Below are 27,638 nucleotides of genomic sequence, written 5' to 3'. Positions count from 1 at the left end.
GGGTGGAAAGAGCTGAGAACTATTTTAGTTGACTTTTGTCTTTTTAATCTTTTATTGCACTTTTTTTTTTATCATTGTTTTTATTGTTTATTTTTAACCATCCTGTAAATTACTTTTTTATCTGGACTGAAATTATTTCAACTGTTTATCTTTTTCTTAACAGTGAAACTTTGCCTTTTAATTGCTGGTAGACGTCAAAAGAACTTTGCCTTGCGTGACATGTCCTTTTGTCATTTTTCTGCAGCTAACTTGACAAACTGACAAAATACATGCCACATTAGAGCTCATATTATAGTATTTGTCTGACTTTATTTGACTGAAAAAAATACTCATATATATATATATATATATATATATATATATATATATATATATATATATATATATATATATATATATATATATATATATATATATATATATAAAAAAATACTCATATATATATATATATATATATATATATATATATATATATATATATAGAGTATTTTTTATATATATATATATATATATATATATATATATATATATATATATATATATATATATATATATATGAGTATTTTTTTTTTTTTTTTTTTCAAATGTGTAGTGAAGCCTGCGTTTAGGCAACAATACATTATAGGTGTTTTGAACAATAATAATATTGGATATCGGTCCAATATCAGCAAAATAACATGTCCGAGATTATATGTGCTTGCATATAAAATGTGTGATACAAGCAGCACTCCAATAAGCACACAAGGTTAGTCTTTTTTTCTATTTTAGTCAAGTCATTTACAAAAGGTAAACATGGTAGGCTATAGGCTACTAGAAGCTAGCAGCAACACAATAGCTAACCACACAATAGTACACAAACTAGACATGTAATAAGTGTCCTTCATTTAACAATATAGCAGTTTAAAACAGTATCAAATAATTATAGTTGCATACTACTCACACATACAAAGTCTCTAAGGTGGAAGTGTATTAGAACATATCCAGTAACAAACGTGTCCGCATAATTGAATGTACATGAGTTAAATATGAGTTTAATGTCATGAATAATTGTGTCAACTAGGTGTCCCCCAAAAAATAATCCACTTCAACTTAAAGACTCAGTGGCCTAGTGGTTAGAGTGTCCGCCCTGAGATCGGTAGGTTATGAGTTCAAACCCCGGCCGAGTCATACCAAAGACTATAAAAATGGGACCCATTACCTCCCTGCTTGGCACTCAGCATCAAGGGTTGGAATTGGGGGTTAAATCACCAAAAATGATTCCCGGGCGCGGCACCGCTGCTGCCCACTGCTCCCCTCACCTCACAGGGGGTGATCAAGGGGATGGGTCAAATGCAGAGGACAAATTTCACCACACCTAGTGTGTGTGTGACAATCATTGGGACTTTAACTTTAACTTTAAAGACAGCATAAGTCCCTTACAGACAGTTAATAATAAATACCTTTTTGTCTACCCACTATTGTTCTCTGTTTGACTAATAAAACCTTTTCTAACATTGAACACTACAATATAATAAAAGTATGCATAATTCCTGCTCATATCATATCGGACTAATATCGGCAAACACTCAAGGCTGCAATATTGGTATATCATTTGTGAAAAAGTTGTATTGGGACACCGCCAGTGTTTTGTTGACTGTTTCATCTGTTAGTGTTTTTTGGTTAAAGGTTCCATATCCACATGATAACCAATGTCCACTGCAATTGATAATTTTTGGTTTGCATAACAGTGCAATTTATTTTCCCGAAATTTGTAACTGACAAAAGAAAAGAAAAAAGGAATGTCCACTGCAGAGGACATTGATTCTCAGGAGGATATCAACGTTTCAGTTTAAGAGGTCTCACAATAATGTTTAAAAAAAAAAAATGTTTTTTCTAAATAGCATGAGGCTCTTTTCTGACGCAAAAACGTTTTCAGGACCTTTCCTATTTACCCGGGTAAATAAAGTCCCCCCTGTGTTTCCACCAAAAACTACCCAGGTAGATTTAGTTCCTAGCAGAAGGTAAGAAAAGTTGATTTTGCAAAATATTGTAAAACAAAACACCAGATAATATGTCTTACCTTATACACACACACCATAATAATACTCGTATGTTTAATGCGCCGACAATCCATCAAGCAGTGCGGCTTCATAACTTACCAAAGTCGTACTAAAACATTTTGATAGATTTTTGAGCGCCGTGTGTAATGTTCTTTATTTTCAATGGAACATATAAAATGTTGGTGTTGTTTACTTGAGTCATATTGCCATCAAATTGCATCTCTTATGTATGACTGCCATTTATTGGTCACATTTAAGATTACACAATGTACCAAATAAAATTGCTTTGAGGTCGGTAAGCAAAACCAGAATTATTCCTAACATTAGGCGCACCGGGTTATAAGGCGCACTGTCGAGTTTTGAGGGGAAAAAAAATCTTTTAAGTGCGCCTTATAGTCCAGAAAATACGGTACATGGTATCAATGTACAAATATACTAAACCACTCCTCCAACTATCCTGAACTGTGAAATGCGGTGTCAACACAATCCACACACTTCTACAGGAACCTATAGTTGCAGGAACTAAGTTAAAGTTCCGAACTTTTGGTGGTAAAGGGCCTCTCGGTGCTGGAATTTAGAAAATTCAAAACTGCTTTTAGTAACACACCGTTTTGTGTGTTAGTTTGTCCAAGTTTGTCTCCGACAAAATGTGTGTGTGCGCGCGCACACTATTGTGAACTTCATCCATGTATCAACGACACAAACCCAAAGTTATTGTAGTCTAAATATCAAACAGAACAGCAAGTAGCATTCAGCTACTTTCAGATTTAGAAAATCCGCTGCAACTTGATTGGGTGACTGAAAGCTGTCCTCCAGGTGCTTATCTCTGACCAGAGCTTACTCTTGCCATCACCTGTTACCCAGACACTGGTGGGGGAGCGTCATTTTGAAGCCTTTGAAGCGTTATGTTCAGGAAAGTTTATGTAATTTTATAGAAGTTCTATCAAAAGGACCTTGTTGATTAATATTCACAGGCTTTTGCTCATTAAGTAATGATGCAGGCGCCCATTTGTGCGGACTTCCTTGTTCATAAGCTGCAAACATAAGTGCATGGCCAAGCCTACTGTCCCGCGAGAGACAAGCTTGGCTGAGTCGGTGACAAAAAAACAACAAAAGAAAAGTTTGAAACACAAAAAGAGAGCTTGCGTCCTGCAGGGGATTACAGATGGCTTTCACAAATAAATGAAGCTGACTGCCAAGGAATTGGACTTGTGACACATCAGGTGACGCATGAGAGGATGGTCTGCAAAACGCTGAAAATGGCTTTTAAATTAGTTTTTTTTAAAGAATATCTAAAAATAAATGGAGAACGCTCAAGAGACTGCCTCCCCATATGCCAGCTGGAAGAGGGCCAAGTGAGAAGTTGCCCTCTGCCTACATTTCTCATCATCTCTGCCTCCACTGTACCTTGGCATCGTTTATTTCCCCCCTTGTCTCATTCCCAATGGCACCCTCACACCAATACACAAACATACACCTATATCCACAGATCTGTGACGCTCCAAAGACCTAGAAACTAGGGCTGGGAATCTTTGGGTGTCCCACGATTCGATTCAATATCGATTCTTGGTGTCATGATTCGATTATAAATCGATTTTTTCGATTCAACGCGATTATCGATTCAAAAACGATATTTTTCCGATTCAAAACAATTCTCTATTCATTCAATACATAGGATTTCAGCAGGATCTACCCCAGTCTGCTGACATGCAAGCAGAGTAGTAGATTTTTGTAAAATGCTTTTATAATTGTAAAGGACAATGTTTGATCAACTGATTGCAATAATGTACATTTGTTTTAACTATTAAATGAACCAAAAATATGACTTATTTTATCTTTGTGAAAATATTGGACACAGTGTGTTGTCAAGCTTATGAGATGGGATGCAAGTGTAAGCCACTGTGACACTATTGTTCTTTTTTTCTTTTTTATAAATGTCTAATGATAATGTCAATGAGGGATTTTTAATCACTGCTATGTTGAAATTGTTACTAATATTGATACTGTTGTTGATATTATTCATTTTTGTTTCACTACTTTTGGATTGTTCTGTGTCGTGTTTGTGTCTCCTTCTGAATTGCTCTGTTTATTGCTGTTCTGAGTGTTGCTGGGTCGGGTTTGGTTTTGGAATTGGATTGCATTGTTATGGTATTGCTTTGTATTATTTTGTTGGATTGATTAATAAAATAAAAAAATAAAAATAAAAATAAAAATAAAAATAAATTTTTGAAAAATGAGAATCGATACTGAATCGTACAACGTGAGAATCGCGATTTGAATTCGAATCGATTTTTTCCCACACCCCTACGAGAAACCAAACAGTAGAAAAAGTTATAATTAAAACGTTCCCCTATTATGCAATATGGACGTTTTAATGATTTTCTAACAGTAATATGTGTCACTAAAGCTGTTTATGAGCACCAAAAGTGAGAAAATATGTCTCCCTCACTGGTTTGAAAGATGAGGCGTTTAAACACTTGTGTTTAAAGTTATTTTTTTCCTACAAATAGGCTAACCTTAAATTGTGTTAGCATGTAGCTTACATAGCTATGCTAGTGTTGCCTGTGTCTTCCTTAGGGTTGCCAACTGTCCCTGGAAAAACGGTATCGTTCTGTATTTTGAAACAAAAATATATGTCAAGGGACGCACTTTATTCAGTATATGTTATTACAGTGCGAATAAAAAAACGTTTGTTGAATATCAAAAGATTCCATCGAATGACAACAGCTTCACAACAGTATTCCACAGGCAAAGCTAATCAATGCCAGAGTGCCTGATCGCTCACCTTTCAAACTCATTGCATCTGGGAATTAGCTTTGCCTTGACTGTCAGTCACTCTGCCTCAGTTCAGTGGCAGCTGGCTAGCTAGAGTTAACTGCCGAGTTTCTGGCAGTCAGGACTTCAAATGTGACTTTTACCGCGATTACATTTTTCTGTAAAAAAATAAATAGGGAAATTTCGCAGATCATTTTTGTCCGACAGGGGGACGCTGCATGTGCACCACATCTGAGAGGTAGGTTCTAACTTAGTTATTCTACTCTACTACTTAGCAACCCTGCCCTCTTGTCTTGTCCTCAAAACACTTGTTGTTTATCTAAGTTGTTAAACATAAACATAGAGTGTCCAGCTTTGAGGTAGTGACACTACACGTTATGGTAGTGACACTACGCATTATGGTAGTGACGCTATAAAGCTCAAATAATATTTGCTTCAACTCTTAGTTTCTTTAATAAGTGTATTTATTTCTAAATTTTCCTGAAAGTTTTATCAAAATTTGCCCATACCTTTTTGAGCTCTGTTGCTAACTAACCAACTAACTAAACAACTCATAAAAATACTAAACGAGCTGTAGAATTAAAGAATAAAGATATATTTATTCACAGTTTTACCTGTTCAGGCATGTTCAAATAGGCATCTGCCTGCCTGAGTTGAGCGGACTTCAAAATGAAAAACAAAATGGAATGTTTTTTTTGTTCTGTCTGAGATGATACTGATGCCGATGCGGGTACGTTCATTGGAGAATCCGAGCAGTTTATGAGGCACTTTATGCGGTGTCTTAATGTGCTCCACTTCAATGCGGCTCCTCTGGAAAATAGGCCATTAAAGTTGATCATGAAAGCATGTCTGCCATCAAAAATGCTCTCATTTTGTGTGTGTGATATTTGCCTAAGAGGGGTGTTCCCTTTCTCATTTAAATGACAACAATGATTCACACCGTGCAAATTGACAAAAATTGAGACACGTGTATTTCTGTGTCTGGCTTGCAGGAGACAGATCTGGAAATTACAAAAGGGCGGGATTTAGGACCGAAGACCTTGCTCTCACAGCTCAGATGTCCAGATACTAAACGGCTCAAACGTATTTAATCTTGGGCTTCCTTCTGGTAGATTAATCTAAACTCGCAGCTGCCTTAGCAAAAATCTACAACACTGCACTCTAAAATCAAATTTCGACTATAGAAGGAAGGCGCACAATTGTTTTAAATCCCTGTGGCGCCATTTGGCGCCACTAATAGCGCAAAAGAAGACGCGAAGAGACAGATGTGTCCAAGTGAACGAGTGCTATCTGGCTTGGTCTAGTTTAATGAGGAACTGCACTTATTTTGGAATTTTGCCTATTGTTCACAATCATCATGAGAGACAAGAACACCACGTCTTTTTTGGGGGGGATTTTAAAGATGATAAAAAACGCTTGGAAGATGCGGCTAATGGGAGTCACTGTTGTAGCCTTCAAAGCCCTCTAAAACAACTTCAAAACCCTCCATCAACATTTTGTATACACGCTGCAAGTCTATAAATAATGTAATAACAGACACGTTCATACTAATATGTAATATGTTCAATATTTATCGTATTTTGGTCATTTTAATCATTGCCGTAACTAATTATTCGGCGCATTTATTTCCGTTTCCATAGCAGCGCACGTCTGACTTCTGGCAACAATCCCTTACGGATACAAACACGCCAGTGCGTTCCAATCATGTCAGATTAGGTAACAAACAATAAAGACGACACTTTTTGGACAAAAGAGAACCTTATAATTTTTTAATTTGAATTCATGGAGTATGAACTACTGTTTCTAGAAGACAGTACGAAGAAAGAGTGAGACGTTGGAGCAGACCGAAGCCGAGAGAGTGAAGTGAAGGTGAATCGAAGCTGAAAAATGTGGAACTTGAAGCCAAGCTATTTCGACATAAATGGAGAAAAAATGTCACGTCATTCATGTATCATGACAGACAGCATATGCTGTGGGCTAATACTTTACAGATACCGTAATATGATTGTTCATGTTTTTCAGTCAGTACAGATTGGTGTCTAATCGCATTGTGTTGTGCATTACAAACTCAAATGCGTTTTGTGTTGACGTAGAACAGGGGTGCCCATAACGTCGATCGCGAGTTACCGGTCGATAGGGGAGGTTGTGTCAGTCGATCGCCAGCCAGGCATTAAAAAAAATAGACCTAAAAATTAGCGATCATCAATCTTCACCAAGATGTCACTTTCGTCACTTGATTGACATTCACGGCACCCTTGGTGATTGTGAGATGACTCTGGCTGCTGCAAGCTCATTATTAAGAAAAAATGACTGACAGGAAGGCGAGAAACACTTTTTATTTAAACAGAATCTGCCGTCAAAACTCTAAAGACCGACTGCACAGTTCCTATCTTCACAACAAAAGCGCTGCTTCATCCTGCCTGCGCTAATGAAATAAGAGTCTCCGAAAGCTGGCGTGCACAAGCTAGCAAGCTGCGGAGTTTGCCAATGTATTTCTTGTAAAGTGTATAAAAACGAGTATGGAAGCTCGACGAATAAGATGCCAAAAACCAACCACTTTAATGTGGTATTGGACAGAAAGGAGGACTTTTTTCTCCTCCATTTGAAAATGCGGACGTTATCAGCACTACTGTCTGATTCCAATCAATGCAAGTCATCAGAATCAGGTAATACACCAACTTATATTCTTGTCTTCGTGAAAGAAAAGGGAATCTAAACACCTTTAACTTGTTAACAAAAACATATCTTTCGTAAATAAATAAATATACATTATATATATGAATGAGGTAGATCCCCTCAACTTGATCAATTGAAAAGTAGTATGGGCACCCCTGACGTAGAAGCTAGCTTATCTCTTGCCGTAGTCAGCTTCTACGGCTAATACCGTAGCACACCGATGTGTTGCTACGCTAGAAAAATTGTTCCTCAGTGTTCGCTCTTACCACAATGTCCCTACAGTTTGTTTATTATACAGGTTTTTGAATGCATTTTAAAGTGATTTTGTGGTAGAATTGATTGCGCCCATTAGCTGCATTGCTAGCCACCGAAAACGAGTCGATTATTATGCGTTAGAAAGCGGGAAAAAAACAACTTTTGTCTTGTCTCTCAAAATGATTGTGAACAATAGGCAAAATTCCAAAAAAGTGCAGTTCCCCTTTAAACCAGTCTAGTTTCTCCAAGAGTTGTTGCTGGGCCTGCATGCCTACAAGAAGGTGCAGCGAGAACATCACAAAGATCAGAGAGCGACATGCTGTTTGCCACTGCTCTTTTATTAAACACGACAGCTGGGGGGGCTCGGCGTCGGGACAGCCCCCTCCCGAAGAAGACAAATGAGGAAAGGTCACTCATATGGCGCAGGATGACACACTGAGGGTATACACGAGTACAGTCTGACGCCCGCTATCAATTCTGCAGATGCACATGTTGGGGAGGATGTGGAGGAGCAGTTGCAAAGCAATGCTAGTGGTGAATCTAATTATTGTCATCACCGAATATAGGCCCAGAGTTTTACCTTTTGTTTTCTGTTTAGGGTCTAGATAATTCTACATGCAAAGAGCTTTTCTTCCTTTCACTCACACATGCAGCCATGACAAAGAGGAAAAAAGTAACTCTGATGTTATCCGTTAACATCCTAAACTTTTAATGCCATCTACCAGTTAGTAATAAAAACAGGATTTGTGAAAAATGATTGATTTAGTCTTAAAAAGAGAGGAGACGTCTTATATTTGGATCGTGTGTGACACATTCTAATTGCAGGCATGTTTTTGCAGACACCACATAAACAAAATTCTAGTACACGTCTCCTAGCCCTCGGTGTCCACCCGAACTTCAGATCATATCAGCAATCTTTCAGGTGAATAAAAAAAAACAATCCCAAAAACCCCAAACTACTGTAGTTGTTTTTTTACTACATTCGATTGTATTGTTTTTAATACGGAATTTTGTATCTAAAAGTTTCATTTTCTTTTTAAAAAATTATGTTACAACTTACAATTGTGCTGTTTTCAGGGCCAAGCACTGATTAAATTGATTATAATTATTTTCAACGGATGACATTGATTTGAGATTTGTGTTTTGAGTCACAAGTTGTTTTATATTTTTACACCTACATGTGAAGTCCCAGTGTATGCACAATCACTAATGCGACTATTGGTCATACGCCGTCTGCCTCTCGTACAAAGGAGGGTACTTATTTTCTTATATTGCTTTTCCGGTTGACCGATGACGTCACTCAGGCACCTGCGGCTCCTTACAAATCAACAGATTCTCTGTACTATTGGCACAGATTAGAAATATTACATCTCTAAAGGCTATGCTGATGTTAAATAGCAGACGGCATCAAGAAATAATCTTATATTGCACTATGAACATGAGGTTTATACCAAGAAGGTCTCGGCCCAGATGCAGGTCCGAAGCAAAGACAGAGCTTTTTCGAAGGAATTTTCGGAAGGAGAGTCGTGGAAACAAGATTTTCGAATGTCTCAGAGTTCATTCACCAGGCTCTGTGGATTGATGGAAGGAGTTTTAAATCCGAAGGTAAAGACCGTTCATGCCCTGGACGATACTGTTCCAGATAGGAGTTGATATTGTTCTGGACTATCTTGCCAGTTGTGTGGGATACAGAGTTATTATTAATCAGTTTGGAGTGCACGAATACAGCGTGAAGAGGCGTGTATGTTTTATTATTCGCCTTTATTATACCTGCTTAATTTTCTTTCTTCTCATTCGTATTTGGTTCAGGAGTCTGAATTAAGCCGGCATTCTACATTTCCTTAGCTACCTTGTTAAATAAATCTATTTTCTTTTTTGTCCCACCTAACTTGTGAAGCAAAACAGTCTCCTTTTCATTACAACTGTTGCTTATGTTTTTAATGAATAGTATCTGCTTCCAGGTTATATCCTACGCGTTGAGACCGGCGCATGCGCAATATGAAGGGTACCTTCCGGCGGCACACACCCATTTGAGAGATCTGGTTTTAAATCGCATAATCCAGGTGTGCTAGTCCGATTTTTCAAAAACCGAACACAATCAGATTAAGGTGGGTTGTAGGATACTTATTGAGAGCCGAACTATTTCAGAAATCTGACTAATTCAGAGCATGGACAAGTGTTGACTTATTGTCATTGTCATGAAGAAACAAGATTACATTACTAATCAGTTTTGAGTGTGTACGTTTAGTTCTGATTATACGCGTGTGCATTCTGAGACGAAGGAGAAGCAGGAGAGTTTAGAGGCGTTTGTGTTGTAGAAGCTGCAGACTTGGCGAGCATAAAAGAGATTTAGTGTGAGCTATGAGGGTGGCGGTAAGAAAGTGGGGGATAAAACTGCGACTGTGCAACAGTTAGTGTAAGATGCCCACCTTTGGGCACCTTTCCCTTCGAGGAGATGTGCTGTGGCAGTTACATTTGTTGTTTACATAAATTCAAAGGCCAGAGGTTTAGGAGTAATTTTTACCTTTTCTTTTATAAGATATCTTTGTAAGAACCACAACTGATAAATGTTGATGGTGGATTATTGAAAAAAATGTCACTATCCGAACAGAAAACTGTCCTGTCACACAACCATGATAAGATCCGGACCGTTGATTTTGTGAACCATTCCATCCCTAATTCTAGCTGTGAACTACGAATTGAAACGAACACGTCCTGAGTGCAACGTAGCGTCCTCACCAGCAAGCTGGCGAGCGTGGCTAATGTCTCCCCACAGTGCAAAGACGCTTCTAAGTCACTGATCATCTCTCCCGTGGCAGCAAAAAAAACTATGTTTCTAACAAGTATTATTGGAGGACATAGAATAACTAGACATGCCACATTATACACCATAGGACAGGGATATCCAACTAAATTGTTTTGATGCCACATTTTCAGAAACTAAGGTCAGGGGGGCCGGACTTCTCACTTCACCATTATTCTTATTTCGTATATTCCTTAGAACCAGCATCCTATTTTTGTTAGTTTATTTTATCAGAGCTATTAAATTCAAACTCACAGACCTGTCTGGTGTCATTACCAGGCCGTACTTGGCCCCCGTCCCGCGGGCTGGAAAGCTTTGTCGTAGGAGGATACAATAAGCCATGCCAACTGTTAAGCTTGAGGTCTTGAATGTAAAAAGACGTGAGTGCATCAATACAAATATCAATAGAAACAATACCAAGTAATGCTAGGCGATTATATGATCGTGATCGTTGATCGTGATTATTTTGAGTTTGATCACGGTGATCAGCTGGTAGCATAATTCCTCGATCAAATTTGGCGGCTATGTCTGTTAGAAGTTACCACAGTAGTAAACAGAAGGGAAGCAAGGATGCTTGGTATAATTCTGCACGGAACAATCCGCCTTTATTGACCGTAATCCTGAACTTCCCTACTAAATTTTAAAACAGCCATAAAATCATGGCTCAGCTCAACCTCTACCTGATCTGAACCAAAATTGATCCCCAGCAACTCTTCGAAGCATCAAACAGGTTTATATGTGGTTATAGTGTATATATATTTTCTCATTCTGTTTTGCACACTCTTGGAGTCAACATGTGCATAGTCTTGTACAGAGTGTCATGTACATAGTGTACATAACCCCCCCACCCCCATTTTTTGTATATATTGTTTTTCAAATCACCTGACATGTATACTGTGTATATGTACATAATATATCAATTTTTTTACGTAATTTTTTATATACATGTTACATGTTATATATCTTTTATTATTGAATGTATCAAATGTGATGAATATTTAATGGACCACAATGGAAACAAGCCTTTTGGCTTTTTGTGCCATCCATTTGCCTTTTTAAAGCATTACATGGATTAAATTCTTTAAGATGTCAATAAACTTCTCAATCAATCAATCAATCAATCAATCAATCAATCAATGTGTCTGTGAATGTGTGTGTTTTTGTACATTTGCGTGTGTGTGCGTGACCTCCCGTTCCACCGTTGCGAAAGTGAGGCTCGTCACGACATAATGAATGTTCAACCGGTATTGTGCCTCTTCCCCTTACACAGCTGGAAGTGCAGCCCAGAAGAACAAAATAAAGAAGTATGACTAACACTACCATAGAAGTTGAAACACAACATTTAAAAGTAGCAGCAACTTTAGTGACAGTCTTTACTTTCACTATCTGCTGCAGCGAACCAGTCATCCTGCCCTTAATGGGGATTTGCAGGCACTCAGAACGTCTATGTGACTTCATTGGTCCCGGCTGACAGAATCAACACACCCAATAATTTAATCAGAAAAGGCCATTTTATACATAAATCTTTTTTTTAATCAGACTTTATGTTTATTTGTCTGCAAATATTCCACTCCTCTGATATAACTTGTTCTAAAAAACCTCTGCAAACAGACTCTTTGTGTTGTTTTTGTTTGTTTGTGAATAAAAAAAACATTTTGTTCCTGAAATAATCATTAAACTTGTTTTATGTGTTGGTAAACATTATTTTACAGTACCTCAAAACTCAAACTGCACTTTAATGTATTTTCATTCAATATAAGTTACAGAATTTGGGTTTTAAAAACTCCACCGCTTGTTGTTTGCGAAAGCACTGGTGAGATGCACTGATGTCTACAAGTAATTAAATAATATAAATAATTTCCCATTTGAAAGTGTTGTTTAGTAAATGTTAACATGAAATGAAAGTCTGATAGCATCCACTACACCAATTATACTTGGTTACTGCAGAATGTTTGTGATGACAAGCAAAAAAAAAAAAAAACTTTGCGAGGCAAAAATGTTTCTCTTTGCCCCCACAAAATGTACCGAAAAAGAAGCAAAACCGTGGTCCTAAAACCTCTTACGGACTGTAGTGTGGGTTACCTGTATTGTTGCACCTTTTGCAAGCACAATTATATACATAAACCAAAATGACAGTTGTCAGCTGTTAGCATATATTACCTCGAACAAACATGGTGGAAATGTTTGTCACAAGATACTGCAGTAGTAAACAGTAGGGATGTGGTACTCATTAAAATCCTGCACGGAACAATCAGCTTTAATAAAAAATAAAAAAATTGTGATATCTTTTGAGATCGGATGATATGAAAAATTAATCGTGATCATTTTTTTGGCCATATCGCCAAGCCCTAATACCAAGTATAATATGAGTATGTGGTTGATATTTTTTACTATCACAATATGTTTTTTTGTCATTTGTTATTGTTTACAAACTGAGGAACTAAGTCTCCGGACACAGAAGGACTTTAGGGCAAAAATCAAAGTCTTAAATCAGAGCCAATAGTAGTTTTAGCCTATGTTTAATATATTTTCAATATTTATTTGTTCAAAATATTGTATGTAATAAAAGTGAATAAGGAAATAATACAAAATTGATATTGTTACACTGCCATCCTGTATTTTCCCCATTAAGATTTAATTTTAATAATGTTGAAAAATTGAAGAATGATACAGTAACTACTTGGTGTGGGATCGTTACCCAAATGTGTAGTATCGCCCAAAACTAAAGTAAAGTATCTAAACAATAGAAGAATAAGTGTGTAATACTTTTTAACATAAGTGGACATAGAAACGTGTTACAACTGAAAGTAACCAGATTTTAACAGTAAATCATCAAGTAGATTAGTAATAGTTTTGATAAAATAATACAACTGAAAATGACACAATGTTACTGAATATGTCAACAGCTAAATTAGGAGCCTTTGTAAAAATGTTTTGAAATGATTCTATTATCTATTATGATAATTATTATTATTAATGCAGGAGGCTGCAACATATATCGTGATATAGATTTTATATATCTGCTATCCCTAAATCTGGGTCTTGAGGAAATAAAAGATTGGGATAGAAATGTATCTTGACCAAAGAAAAGATGACACATTTTAAAAACACCTCTATTGTGCATGAATGTCTCATTATGCTTGAAATCCCAAGGTGATGATCCATCTAACGTGACCAGAGGCTTTGTCATAACATTGTCACAGCATCCCATCAACACGGGGACCACTAATAAAAGCTGACATCGCCTCAATTACTTGGCCTACACACATATGTACATATACATACACAAACTATCACTAGTGACATGAATATATTACAAGTGCATTTGGGTATGAATAAGCAGCGAGGTGCATTCATTACGCAAAACCTGATTAAAGTGGCGGACCCCTCAGGCATCCACGGGCCTAATGATCCCTCTTTCCCTTTTGTTATTCATGTCAGCAGAGTGCCAGGCCACTCAGCAGCGGCCTGGGGTGTTCTGTTTGTGCCCAATGAGGCCTCGTTAATAGGAGGAGCAGCGCTAAATGATAGCATGAAATTTACCTGTGCTGCAGATGAGTCAAGGCACTATTTGGAATCATGATGTCCACTTGTGTGCGACAAGGTGATATATGTTTCACAGCGTTCCGCCCTTAATTGCAACGTTGGCAGGCTCTCTCCCTGGAGATGTTCAACGTAGATATTTGCATAATGCTGGGAAACAGATGAGTCCAATTGCTGCTACTGGAATAGGAGCAGAATTGGAAGGGAAACATTATTTGCAGTTTTGAAGGTCTCACATTGTTAAAAAATTTTAACTATGTTAAATGTGTCTATAAAGTTATGGGTTTTTTTTTTTTTAAGCGTTACTGGAAACATACCATTTTGTGTGGCTGTAGCTTTAATACTAATAAACTGTGTAGTCTGAAAGTACGTGTCTCAAAGAGCTAATCTTTACATTGGTTTAGTGCAACCAAGGTTCTCATACGCTCCACTTAAAGTTATCGTACAGCAAAAAACAAATTAGTTGGTTTGCTTGCGAGTGCTCCATCAAAGGCTTTGTTCACACTGCAGGTGAATTTCGAATTTTCTTGCACATACACAACCTGTATCGGATTTTGTAATGTCAATGTAAACAGTGCAAATTACGATTTTTTCCAAATCCGATCAACCCTGGCCTCTTTAGTATGTGGATATAAATCAGATGCATATCAAATGCGACTGCCCAATATGTCACCAAAAAGCAATAAGCGTCATAATTATTTGCCAAAATAGACGGTTGCAAAATAAATAGTTGACAAATGAGTAAAAAACAGAAACATGTTATGTTGTTTTTGTTTTGTTTTTTGTCCTGTCCAGCTTCTCAGGCAAATCATATTGTTGATGTAGATGCCCATATCGGCTGTAGAAATTTACTTTACAAAAGAGAAGTGTGGGATACTTCTCTTCTTGCCTTATTTGTATTTGACTTTATTAAATGTATTTATATTATCGTTTGGTCCAGCCGGGCCGGAACAGGAGGGGATAGAAAGAGGGGGGGAAAAGGAAGACAGAGGGGGAAATTGTGGGGACAAGAGGGGGATAAGACAGAGAGAGAAAAACAACAACAGCAAACACAACAATAACAACAACAACAACAATAGAACAACATCAGCAAATACGATATGTACAAATGTGATAGTAAAAGTGATAGCAAAGAAGCAGTTAGTGAAATAAATAATAATACAGAAATGACAATGAACATTATTACACCACAAATGGAGCAATACAAAAATGTAATGGTTTAGGAACTCACATCGATGTTCCACCACTCGCTGACTGCACATGCTCTTCGGAGCGGACGTCAAAACAAATGTCCCACAAACTGCGAGAGCCAAAACGCTTGCCCTCTTTCTTCTCAATCTTGTATGCGCAATAATTTGGTTCAGAAAATGTTGACTTTGATTTCACATAATCCTTGAAATTGCCACAAATGTGCCAGGATTGAGACCTACTGGTATTGGAACCATGTTTACTTCTGTAAACACTGCAGCCCGTGTGATGTCATGACGTCATGACGTCATGTCTGCATGCGGGTCAGATTGCGTTCACATTACAGATCACATTTTTTTGTAATGTGGACTATGTAAAAATGTGACAACATAAAAACATGGGATTTTACAAAATAAATACAAATTTGACATGCTACCCTGCCGATTGTAGCCAAAGAATCCCACTCCTTGGACTCTGCCTCTGTGCTTTTTTTATTTTTTTGAACTGCAAAATAATCCACTATGGAGCCAGGGAAAGTTGCAAGTTCCAGCACTTTGATAAAGAAGATGAGAAACACTATTATTGCCAACAAGTCTCGAATAAAAGTAAATGTGGTGTTAAATGTTGATTTATACATTTCATTCATCATTTACATGTATTTCACATTGTTTTCTGCATGTAATAATATAATGTAAAAGTAAAAATAGGTTTTGTGGTCATATTTTTGGGTGTCTGGAACTGATTTATTGGATTGACATTATTTCTGAACGTAACGTTAAGGAGTGGGACAGGACGACACAACGTTAATAACCCTAGTATTAGCATAGCCATGTGAGCCACAATGAAAACCCGTTTTAACACCATAAAGGTTAGCCTATTTGTAAAAAAATTAAATTAAATTAAAAATTAAAAAAAAGATCAACCTTACAGGTTGCAGGCCTGTCTATAACTAAAAGTTAGCCAAGCTTAATTTTAAGATGTGTAGCAAAGCCTGTACTTCAAAAGTGAAAGCTTGAAAGCCTGAACTCTCAGGAGTAAAACGTGAAGGAGACAAATTTGACTCACTTTTGGTGCAAACGAGCATAGCTATGTTAGCTACATTGCTAACTTACGCTCACATTCTAACAGCAACATCATGCTAGGTTAGCATATTTGCCGAAGAAAAACTAAATGATCAAACTCCCACGTCTGTAACTGACTGCCAAGCCTGTCTAGCAAAGCCTGAGAAAGTTGTATTTATTTTCTTCATGACATCATCCATCCATCCATCCATCCATCCATTTTCTACCGCTTGTCCCTTTCAGGGTCGCGGGGGTGGATGGAGCCTACCATAACTTAAAAAGCCAAATGTTCCTATTAGGGAAGCTTTACAGTCCAATGTAGATGCAATGACTACAACTCAAAGATGTCCTCCTACAGCATGTTTATGAACTGCACTCAATCAATAGTACACAGAGTGCTCCTACATGCACTTTCCCACTAGTTCAAACTTCCTTTACTCCCTTTGCTTATCAGATAGATTCCGGATCACCCTCCCTGCTGACCAGGCAATAAATTATTCAGGTGAAAATAAGTCCACATTAAAAATGCAGTGACTGGCCGGTCCAAGAGTAACTCACTGCAGTGCTTAACATGTAGAGAAAGAGGATCGATTTGTTGTTTTTTTTCTTTTAAGTGTGCATTTCTAATGTTGATTGAGTGTGTGTTTGAGGGACGGGGGGTGGCTCATCATGATACAGATGCAGGTTTACAGTTAGTGCCTAAAAAGTTTATGCGTACTTGTCAGGAATGCATGCATCAGCATGGATCGTTGCTGTACAAAGACAAAGTCGGCCTCGTCGCGCTGACTCGTAATTTTGCTGACTCTGCGCCAGTGGGCGCTGAGCAGCATCCTATTATCATGCAGGTTTAATGGCCTTGACCCTTGGACACGACTTGGAGTCGATTCCTAAGAGGCGGCAGGTCAAAGTTGAGTTATTATGAGAGCAAAACACCTCACTAAAGAATGGCAAGGCTCTATTTTTCGACATTGATTGCCCCACTCCAGCTTGAGCAACAGGAATTGTTCTGAAAGTGCCGTGGGGATCAATGGTGTTAGCGAGGCCGAGCACGTACCAGAGCACCGGCTGCTAAATTAGAGAAGCGCACAAGTGCAACACACAAACAGGCACGCTATTAAGGCAACTTTTCATCCTTCGTCAGCTCTTTTTCCTCTTTGGCTTCAAATGGTGCAGCACCAGAGATTCTCGTCTGGGGGAAAATGCGATTGAGGGCCTGGCTGGAAGGACGCGACTCTCACGTTTACTCAAGAAAAAGGGCTGTGATGTAATAGTAGTGAGTAAACCATTCACATTGTATTATATGCTGCCAAAAAAACGACACCATAGAAATGAATATACTTTAGAGTAGTCAGTGTACAGCATGTATAGCAGTATAGCTTTACTATCCACTGAAAAACGCTTAAGCACGGCGTCATTATTGTCGAAATATCTGTCAGCGAGGGTTCCAACAATTAATCAATTAAATTATTTAGATTAGAAAAATGCTCCAATTAATCGTTTGAGTTTCATTATGAAAAATGGTCGTTGGAGTGCATAAAATACCGATCGCTTTATTTCCGAGATCGCGTTATATAAAATGCTTACTTTTTTACCCTTTTCTTTTTTTTCTGCTCGTTCAGGCTGCTGTTTGTTCGACTGTGCTGTTTTGTGCTTGTTCGTCGTCAAAGCTAAGTGCTATCTTTCAATTTTGTGTGCTTTAGCCTAGGGATGTCCCGATCCAGGTTTTTGCACTTATACCGATGTTGTTTTTGCACTTCCGATCCGATACCGATACTGGCCGATATTGGCCTATCCAAGCATGTATTAAAGTTTAAAGTTATTTAGCCTACTTAGTTGTCAGATTCATGTTGAAAAGGGTTTTAGTACTCTTGACTCTAGCCAGCTGAATTAGGTGAGTTTGAATAATACACAATGGTTGGTAACAAGAAGCTGACCTGTTTATTCAAGGATAAACACAAAATAGACAAAATTATACATGACAAACAGAAATGGCATCATTGAACTAGGGCTGGGCGATATGGCCTTTTTTTAATATCGCGATATTTTAAGGCCATATCACGATATCCTGCCTTAGCCTTGAATTAACACTTGATGCATATAATCACAGCAGTATGATGATTCTATGTGTCTACATTAAAACATTATTCTTCATACTGCATTAATATATGCTACTTTTAAACTTTCATGCAGAGAAGGAAATCACAACTAAAAAAATCACTATTTTTTTCATACAGTGTTGATCTGGAAATGTTTGCCTCGGCATTTTGATGGTGTGGACGTCTGGCACCGAACGGAGATGTTGATGTGCTGCTACATATTAGCAGTAATGCTTTTTTATAGCAACGCTTTTGCCCCACACTTGACAAATTACAGTTGTCTGTTCGACATATTCCCACTTAAAGCGAAACCACCGCCAGACGATGGACCTCTTGCTGTTTTTTGGGGGAATTAATTAATTCTTCCTTCATTTGATTATCACTCGCACGGCTCCGCTAACTTCACAGCTAACGTTAGCCATGCTGCTACCTCTCTGCTCGGCGAGGGCCTATACGTATGTGACGTATGTCGTGACAGTATGTGACGTGTGTAAGAAGGTGCGCTTGCTGGCCGTGAGGAGACAGGAAAGAGTGAGGAGAGCCTGTCGTGTAATGCCCGCAGCTAAAAGCAACTGCGTGAGAAAACGTATACTCGATATGACGATATAGTCATTTTCTACATCGCACAGAGACAGCTGACATTTTTACCGGTAACTTTTAATTCACATGGCCGTCTTAACGGTTAGGACACAGACCTGTGGATGTGTTGAAGGTGTGCTGGAAAATGCGGAACGGAAATTAGGGAGCAGCAGAAAAGTGGAATGTATTATTTAAATCGGTGCGTTGGAAAACACGGAACAGAATTTCTTTAAAAACTGGATCTGGATCGGCATTTTCCCATGCCTTGCCGATACGCATTTTTTGGCAAATATCGGCGGCCGATTCGATCCAAATATAGGATCGGCACATCCCTACTTTAGCCCTTCTCCAACACATTTTGTAGTCTTATCGAATTTACAAAGCACTTGTCTCATCACAGGGCCAACACAGAAAGACAGGCTCCAGCATCCACCGCAACCCCGAACGGGACAAGCGGTAGAAAATGGATGGATGGATGGATGGATGCTGTCTTTGTTTAACCGCTTCACTTTCAGCTAGCTAGCTGCTATGCTGGCGGAGCTGAGCTAGCTTTTTTGATTGATTGATTGATTGAAACTTTTGTTAGTAGATTGCACAGTACAGTACATATTCTGTACAATTGACCACGAAATGGTAACACCCGAATAAGTTTTTCAACGTGTTTAAGTCGGGGTCCACGTTAATCAATTCATGGTCCGAAGACAGAAATAACTCGACTTGTGAAAGGAAAAAACGTGAGTATGGTTTTGTGTTCTTCTTGTCTCTGTTAGAGAGACGTGTCTGCCAGTTAGAACAGAGTAACTTCGTAACTCTAGATGTCATTGACACGCCAGCTAGCGTTAGTCATATTGAGCTAACTAGCTCGGTTTGAAGCAGCCCTAAATGGCCTACAGGCTACAGTGAGCCGGCTAAGACGCATAACAGATTTAGCTCGTTAGCTACTCCTACACCCTAGTCTACCGGCCACCACGGCCCAATAGAAACGGGCGAAAATTCGGGGTTCATGTCACGAACGCGCTATAGAATATTGCATTATATCAAACTTTGAGTGTATTGAATCCATACCGCACGGAGTACCATACTTTCCAACCTGGAGACCTCCGAATTCGGGAGATGAGGGGGGGGTTTAGGTGGGCGGGTGGTTTGGGGGGGCGTGGTTGAGGTGTGTGGGGGGGTGTATATATTTTCAAGTATTTCTTATATATATATATATATATATATATATAGCTAGCATACCCCTTCCCCTTCGAGCTGTCCTGGATGAACTGAAATTATTTTTTCCAATCATTTTGGAACTTGCAAGCGTACTTCTTCTTCTTACTCGTCGTCGCCATGTCTCTTCTTCGTTCTTCTGCTTCGTCTCTGTTATGTTTTTGGACATTACTACTTGCCGTAGTGTTGAAGCAATGCATGATGGGAATCCAGATGTTGTCTACAGGCAAGCATGTTGGCGGTAGCCTCATTGTCCAGGGATGCATGAGTGCTTCTGGCAGTAGGGAGCTGCGGTTCATTGAAGAAAACGGCGACATGCTGGGTCACAGTGCAGTTTTCCATCATAATGATCCGAAACACACCTCCAGGATGATCAAGTGCCTTGCTGAGGAAGGTGAAGGAAATGGAGTTGCCACGTATGTCTCCTCCACACTTGAACCCAATGGAACACCTGTGGGGCATCTTCAAGCGGAAAGAGGGATGGTTTGGGAGCGCAAGGTGTCGAACATCCACTAGCTCCACCAGTGGTGTCATCATGGAGGAGTGGAAGACCTGTATTTGTGCCTCATTCTTGTGAGAATTCTGCATGTGACTGAAGCATTAAGAATTGGGATTATCTAGGACTAGCTTCAACGTGCTCAAACAACCACCAGGTAGCATCAGTGACCAGATAATACTATCAATGCTTAAATCTCTAGATCAACTTCAGATCTAGCCGTTGTTATGAAGTTTTTTATGTTTTATGCCCTTTATTTGAAGTGAAGTGAAGGCGCTTTTCTCTTCAAAAGGAAACATTTTTTTGCTATGACAAAAACACACACTATGCAAAATATATGATGTGAAGTAGTTGGGGCCTTTAATAGGTCAATAATACACAACAACATTGGTTTTTTTCGGTCATAATAATTGTTTGAGCATTGACCGTTTTAGATTTTTTTTTAAAAAGACATTTGAAAACCCTTGAGGGTCTCTCATAAAAGTGTTAAAAGTAAGTCAGATATTATTTTATTTTTACTTTTGAGGCTTAACTCTCGAGATCAATTTCAGATGTATGCATTGATATTTTTTTTTGGGATGTTTTATTTTCTTTTTGTAAAATAAACCCCTTTTTTGTCTGGCAAAAACAAAAAATATGCAATATTTTTCCTCCTAAAATCTCAATAGTCAAGTATTTGATGTGAATGATTGACCTATTTAAGGCTCCAACTACTGGGTTTGATTCATACTAACTGTTTGAGCAGTGACCATCCATCCATCCATCCATCCATTTTCTACCGCTTATTCCCTTTGAGGTGGCGGGGGGCGCTGGAGCCTATCTCAGCTACAATTGGGCGGAAGGCGGGGTACACCCTGGACAAGTCGCCACCTCATCGCAGGTGGCGACTTGAGCAGTGACCGTTTTTAATAAATAACAACATTATAAGACCCTTAGATCCTTGAGGGTCCCACTCATAAAAGTGTTAAGTAAGTCATATATTAATATTATTTCTTACTGAGGCAAAAATACAGTGTTACCTACTATGAATATTCACACCGAGGACATGTTCTTTGTGAGGCATATCACTTTGTACTCACAACTATCCATCCATCCATTTTCTACCGGTTGTCCCCTATTCAGATAATAATGTTTACACTCATTGAACTGCTACTCCCCCAGTGTTGGCAGCACTTGTGCAGCCCCAGATCATGACTCTACCACCACTATGTTTGACATCCCTTGTGGATCAATAAAGTTTGTCTAAGTCTAAGACACAATTACGTTGCTACTGTTGGTGCCGGGTAAAAAAATGCATTCACATCTGAATCGTGATTCTCATTTACTATGATTCTGAATCAATACAAAATTAATGAGAATCGATTTTTAAAAATACGTTTTTAAGCCATCTACATGCTTACTAGCCGCGCATATACGTCGTACGTCAGAAACCAAGAGCGGCGTTTGTAACCTGTAACCTGTATTCATTTTAGACCAAAAAATATATTGCGAGAATCGGTTTGAATCGAGAATCGATTCTGAATCGAATTGTCACCCCAAGAATTGGATTCAAATTGAATCGTGAGTTGTTGTAAGATTCACATCCCTAAATGCAGCACACTTTTGTTGCCATGCAGATATTTAGACCACAAAGGCTAATTGTAAATGTATGGTTCTATACAAGCTGCACACTGACTACTCTAACCTGTATTAATTTTGATAGTATTGTCCCTCGAGAAGATGTCAACTTTCAACATCCAATTATATCAGCATTTTGCTCACGAGGCGCAATCTCGCCACGGAGCTTGCACAATTGCGGTGATCCCGTGTTTGGCAGGTGTTGAAACAACCAATCGGCGACACAACACACGGCAGACAGGGGCCCAATTATCTCGGTCAAAACAATCAGCATGTGTGAAGAGGCATGGCGGTACACCTGCGACATCCCTTTTTACATCAAAACACTCACGAGCCATCATTACAAGTATCTCAAACATTTATTCCTCTTCTGGTCATTCCTGCCTCTTTAGTTTGTTGCTCTTTTAGTTTGCCATAAAAGCATATTTGAACAAAAATATTTAACTCCTGTTATAATTGAAATCCAGGGAGACAGCTATACGTAGCTTTTCTTCCTGTCACTCTTACACACCTGGCGATAGAGACTTGCTGAAAAAAAGTGTCTCAGAGGCTGTTAACATGTAGAAGGGAATAGATGCTATATAAATAAAAAACAATTCCACATTTTGTTATGTTGCAGCCTTATTCTAAAATGGAATACATTCATTTTTGTCCTCAAAATTCTACACACAATAATACCCCATAATGACAATGTGAAAAGTTTTTATTTTTATTTTTGCAAATGTATTAAAATAATAATAATTTGAAAATATTAAACCAACTAAAAAGTTACTAAAAATGTAAGGAAAGCAAAACTTTTTTTCAACCACCAAATGTAGGAAAACAATAATTTTGAAGTAATGAAATTTACCAATTATTATCCATAGCGAGCAGAAGGGCATCAGCATTATGCACTGTAAGATGGCCTCTAACACTCAAGACCCCCTGAAACCCTTTACTAGTACAAATGTCACTTCCCTGCACTTATACGCTTATTTCCCCACTGGGGGAGTATAATGCAGACGTAATCCCCACACAAGGACAAACCGGGCTTGCATAACTTTTGCACAAAGCCAAGCAAAGCAAGCAAGCAACTAGAGGGGAGTAATCTCAGCATGAAATATGCATCAAAATGTCATCTCATTCACTGGGCATGACTCTGCAGCTCGACAGTAAACGTTTAACTCTGTGAGGATTACAGCATGGAGCTGCAGCGCCCCCTACTGCCCATACATGGTAACATAAATTATTAATATTATTTGTGTTTGTTGAAATGGATGACACAGCAGTGACCCAACCATCATACAATCTTGGATAACTTGACATTCAAACAGTGCAGCCTAGGCGTGCGTATTTTAAAAGCCTGTTTTGATGACAACTCTGCATAAAAGTGCATTGCAGGTCATTTGTAATATTTTGCCACTCTACACAGTTACCCTCAATTTTCCCCACTTCCACTTCAGCGGTATTGATTGCACACACCTCAGGTTGTGAGCCTTATCTATACAGCACAACAATTAACACTACAATGCCCTGAGTGGCGCAAACCGTGAGGTAACTATTATTTAAAAAATCCATCAATCCAAAGTTTATAACTACATTCCATTAACTATAAAAATGGGACCCATTACCTCCCTGCTTGACACTCAGCATCAAGGGTTGGAATTGCGGGTTAAATCACCACAAATGATTCCCGGGCACGGGCACCGCTGCTGCTCACTGCTCCCCTCACCTCCAAGGGGGTGATCAAGGGTGATGGGTCAAATGCAACCATGTGTGTGTGTGTGTGTGTGTGTGTGTGTGTGTGTGTGTGTGTGTGTGTGTGTGTGTGTGTGTGTGACAATCATGGGTACTTTAACTTTAACTACACACAAAAATAAAAATAACCTGCTGTATCGGGATTTGCAATGCAACACTGCCCCCTAGAGGCATTATTGTCTAAAAGCATGACAGGTAGACGTTTATTGTACATTCGTCGAGGTTATTGTGATGATAGTAACTAGATGCACTTACCCATTTATCGTGTTAGTATGTAGCTGCAAGAAATCAAGGTATCAATCCCAAAATATGTCGTTTTCTTTTCTTGACAATTGTTGTGCATTTTCACAATAAATGTCAGCTTAAGCCTGCGAGAAGGATGCAACCTGCGTTAGTTGACAACACATTTAAGGCAATAGTTTGTATTAAAATGAGATACATTATTGTTGGAGCGCCTTCAGTGACATGATTGATGCTAATCATGCAATCAGTGCAACGGCAGATAGCTCCCAAATCAATCACATCTTAAATTAAACAAATGCACTTGAGTTAGCATTGCGGAATAAAAAATTATTGTGATTTTTGGACCTCACCTTTAAAACCAAAGGAACACAAAGAGCTAGTTATTTGTCAGCACCCTGTATCTAAATTTTAAAAAAAATACATAAATGGGCGCGTATTTTGAACACGCTAATTTTAAAATTGCGTTTTCCGGGTCTTCTTCTTCTTTGGTTTAAAATCAAGTTGCAACCACGGCTTTAAATGTACCCATTGTTATCTACTGTATCGGAGTGTGTGTGTGTGTGTGTGTGACATTGATGAATATAACCCACGGTACATACTGTTTTAATCAATAGACACAACTAAATTTGAATATATAAGCCTTTATCAATTAAATATTAAACAACAGTTTTATGTATGTATTTAGCCTTAATATCCTACTTTTATTTTTATTCCCAGTAGTCCATTGTTTTTCCGTGTGGTCACAGCACTTGAATGCATCACTAGTGCAGGCATGGTGCCTTCCGGGACTTTGGAAAATATGGCAGCCGACTCGACAGCAGTGGAAGGTAGCGCCCTCTAGCAACAAATACAACGTACTCAAACTATTATATATTTCTATAATAAAACAGCGTGTTTATTAAGCGCAAAATAAATGTATCATTGGAATATACACAATAAAAATGTAACATTGTGGTTCACAACTGTTGTATCTGTACATTTGTTTTGGGAGGAAATTGGCTGAAAGACAATTTGTCATGTCTGCATGTGTAATCATGTTTTGTTTTAAGTCATGTTTTGTTTAGTTATAGGACTCTTTAGTTTCTGTCTTTTCACTCCCTTGTCTTGTTTCCATGATTACCCCATTAGTTTCACCTGTTCCACGTTTGGACTCATTGTGCACTCTTGTTTGTCACCATAGCAACCATTAGTTTTCACCTGTCACGTCACGCACCTGTTTCACGTTTTGAGTCACGCACCTGCTTTCACTAATCATGTCCATAGTATTTAAGTTCATTCATTTTCTATTCGTGCTGACGACCTCACACCACATTTATGCTCTGTCCATTTTTTCATGTCCATGTTCACGCTGCTCCTTTTTTGTCCATGCCAAGTAAGTTTTCTTTATTCAAGCCATAGTTTGCAAGTTTTGTTTAATTGTTCATAGTTTATTCTCCGCCACTGTGCGCGCTTTTTGTTTGATCTTTTTTTTGTATTTATAGTTAATAAATAAATCATGTACCTTATCATTCCCGTCTCGCCCGTGCCAACTTTCCGTTGCATCCCGGAAAAGCAAACTCACAAGATCAAGACTTGACACAATTAAGGCACAGCGATGTCCTTATTTACTATAGAAGAAAACATATTTGGCATATTTATGAAAGATATCAATCTAGAACTCCCACTTCCAAAGACATGCACCTGGGGATAGGTTGATTGGCAACACTAATTGGCCCTAGTGTTTGAATATGAGTGTGAATGTTGTCTGTCTATCTGTGTTGGCCCTGCGATGAGGTGGCGACTTGTCCAGGGTGTACCCCGCCTTCCGCCCGATTGTAGCTGAGATAGGCTCCATGCAGCGCCCCCCGCGACCCCAAAGGGAATAAGCAGTAAAAAAATGGATGGATGGATGGATCGATCTAGAAATTATTATTATTATTATGTTGCAAGCTAAAACATGTTATACATAAAAGATGATTTATGAAAGTGAATTCCATTTTTTCCCCATTTGATTAATGTTATTAATTATTAATACAATCCTGGAAAATAGTTGAAAAAAATAATAATAATACATAATTAAATAAATAAAATAAAATAGAAACGCCCTTAAATCAATGTCTTTATTGGGGGAATTTGAGTTATGTTATACAACCCCAATTTGTGTGTGTTATTTATTTATTAAGTTAGTTTATTTGTATTTTTTATATTTTATCTTTTGGTATTATGTCTTACTTATCTTTAACATTATTGTTAGTATAAAGATGTAGATCGCCCAACCCTGTGAATGTTTGTAATTTGTGTAGAAAATGTCTTGATTTGTTTGTATATTGTCAATATATACTGTTTGTGTGTTCAGTTCAATTAAAAAAAAGCATGGTTATAAAGCGGTTAAGCTCAGTGATTTAGGCAAGAATACACTCAAAAATGCATTTCCACCGACAATGTTATCATTAATTATAGTTAAAAAATGCCACATCAATATGGAATGCACTCCCAACAGGTGTAAAAGAAAGGGCATCTCTATCCTCCTTCAAAACCGCCCTAAAAGAACACCTCCAGGCAACTTCAACCCTAAACTAACACGCTCCCTTCCACATCCTACCTCCCCGGATTGTAAATAATCAAATGTAAATAATCAAATGTACATACTTATTCTAATGCTTTCTGATATCTCTCTCTCTATGTCCACTACTTGCTGTATATCCTACCAAGTCAGTCCTACACTGTTCCAATGTCCATTTCTCTGATGATGCAATTGTTGATGACTGAAGTGTTGATATCAACCAACCCATACTTGCCAACCTTGAGACCTCCGATTTCGGGAGGTGGGGTGTGGGGGTGGGGGGCGTGGTCGGGGTGGGGCGGGGGCGTGGTTGGGGGCGGGGCTAAGAGGGGAGGAGTATATTTACAGCTAGAATTCACCAAGTCAAGTATTTCATATATATATATATATATATATATATATATATATATATATATATATATATATATATATATATATATATATATATATATAAGAAATACTTGACTTTCAGTGAATTCTAGCTATATATATATTTATCTCATATATATATATATATATATATATATATATATATATATATATATATATATATATATATATATATATATATATATATATATAAATAAAAGAAATACTTGAATTTCAGTGTTCATTTATTTACACATATACACACACATAACACTCATCTACTCATTGTTGAGTTAAGGGTTGAATTGTCCATCCTTGTTCTATTCTCTGTCACTATTTTTCTAACCATGCTGAACACCCTTTTGCAGGTACCCAGAAAGGTTTCGAGTACCACCAAAAAAACTGAA

The 27,638-nt window shown here is 38.1% G+C and overlaps 1 long non-coding RNA gene across 1 annotated transcript in view; it reads right to left on the bottom strand.

Moving 5' to 3' along the window:
- LOC133605989 (uncharacterized) overlaps positions 1-24,436 on the bottom strand; it is a 104,176-nt gene extending 79,740 nt beyond the window's left edge. The window contains exons 1-2 of the long non-coding RNA XR_012050473.1: positions 24,333-24,436; positions 14,092-14,271 (exon numbers count right to left, since the gene is read on the bottom strand). This is a non-coding gene — a long non-coding RNA (uncharacterized lncRNA). The remainder of the gene's footprint in view (positions 1-14,091; positions 14,272-24,332) is intronic.
- Positions 24,437-27,638: the final 3,202 nt, after the last annotated feature.

This window comes from Nerophis lumbriciformis, linkage group LG05 (assembly GCF_033978685.3).
Source record: "Nerophis lumbriciformis linkage group LG05, RoL_Nlum_v2.1, whole genome shotgun sequence".
NCBI classification, from domain to species: Eukaryota; Metazoa; Chordata; class Actinopteri; order Syngnathiformes; family Syngnathidae; genus Nerophis; species Nerophis lumbriciformis.
Note: the sequence above shows the minus strand (reverse complement) of the source record. Positions and strands in the feature narration are given on the sequence as shown.